This window comes from Chrysochloris asiatica, unplaced genomic scaffold (genome assembly GCF_000296735.1).
Source record: "Chrysochloris asiatica unplaced genomic scaffold, ChrAsi1.0 scaffold00462, whole genome shotgun sequence".
Lineage (NCBI taxonomy): Eukaryota > Metazoa > Chordata > Mammalia > Afrosoricida > Chrysochloridae > Chrysochloris > Chrysochloris asiatica.
In genome coordinates this window covers 1,048,456-1,049,941 of record NW_006408980.1, presented here as the reverse complement: position 1 = coordinate 1,049,941, position 1,486 = coordinate 1,048,456, and the positions used below count along the sequence as shown (strand labels likewise).

General features: G+C 41.9%; 1 pseudogene; it reads right to left on the bottom strand.

The window, feature by feature from the left end:
• The window catches only part of LOC102838707, a 4,485-nt pseudogene extending 3,954 nt beyond the window's left edge, over window positions 1-531 (bottom strand).
• Between the last annotated feature and the right edge of the window lie 955 nt (window positions 532-1,486).

Genomic DNA, 1,486 nt, shown 5'->3' with positions numbered 1-1,486 from the left:
AAACAGCCTTGTGGCTCAGTATTCCGTGTTGTTGTTGGAGCTCCACACTACACGTCTCGCTGCTGCTCGAAGTTCTCGCTGCATCCACATAAATCCCCCCAATTTCTGTTTGGATTTTTTCACCTCATCCTCCACCCTAACCATCTCATCGAACTCTCTTAACATCTCCTCATTACTCAAATGCTTATTGTGTATGGTCTCCTTATACTCCTTGAGGTATTCAGCCAACCCTTTGTTAGTTTTTTTTTGGCTTTCCTGAGTATGTTATCCTGAGCTGGGCGCTTTCCTGCAGCCCTTGTTTCACTCACTGGTTTTCCTTCTTTTGTCTTCCCCTCATCCTCTGGTTTCCCCTTATCCTTTAGCATTCCCTCATCTGCTTTTTCCTTTTGTTTCTGTCATTCCCTCATTTCCTAACGGTTGCTTGTCTTCCTGAGTATCAGCTAAGTCAGGTTTCCCCTGAATCTGTGGCTGTTCTTCTTCATTTTCCATTTTTCCTTGGTTTCCTTCATTTTCCTTGTCAAATTTTCCCATGTTGAGATTCTTCTCCTTCTCCAGTCCTGCAGGGCTTCTGAACAGTCTTCTTTCTATTCTCGAAGAGTGCTAGGAGCCACAGACATGCAGACCTGAGGGAACTGGAGCCCAGGGGCCGATCAGAAGGCACTGGGTCTGGACCGCTGGGTGTGGGACCTGGAGCCCACATCCCATCATAATATTTTATTTTGTCTTCTTGAGCTACCCATTGAAATTTTGTATTTATCTCTTTTCCCTCCTCATCTCTTCCATTTACTTTTGCATCTGTATGCAACGTTCAGAGTCTCTTCTTTATGTTTTTATAAAGCTTTTTATTGTGAACTGAGTGAAAGTTTACATGGCAGAATATCAGTTTTGTATTCAACCAATTATGTTTGTTTCACTGAAATTATTACAATCCCTTCCTCACATGATCAGTTAACAGTATTTGCCTCTATTCCAGCTTTGTTTTCTTGTTTTGGTGTACACAAAAACACGCAGGAATATATATTCATTTAAACAGACAAGGGACACATTTTTCAAGCTGTCTCCTGCCTGCCAACACACATCCTTTCTATTTCCATGAGTACAGAGTCCTCAGCTGCTCTATCTCTGCATGCCATCACCTCTACCTCTGTCTCTGGTGTCACTATTTCTCTGGTTAGGATCCCACATTCCACTCATGCTCTTGTTTATCCCTTGATGGTTCTAGGGACCACCTGGAATGTAAGATTAACTCCTCCCCCCCTTTTTATTGGTACACAACTTCTACCTTTACAGTTGTGACTATCTCAGTTAGTCATGATAATAATTACTCACTATTGAATCAAAATTTGATTCAATAACCTACCCCCATTTCCTTTCACCATACCCATCCATCTAGACAAGATGAAAAATATTCACTGAGGATTTTAAGCTACCACCCTCACACCCCCTTTCTCTGGAACTAAATTTCATCTTGAAAACTTGCAAACCA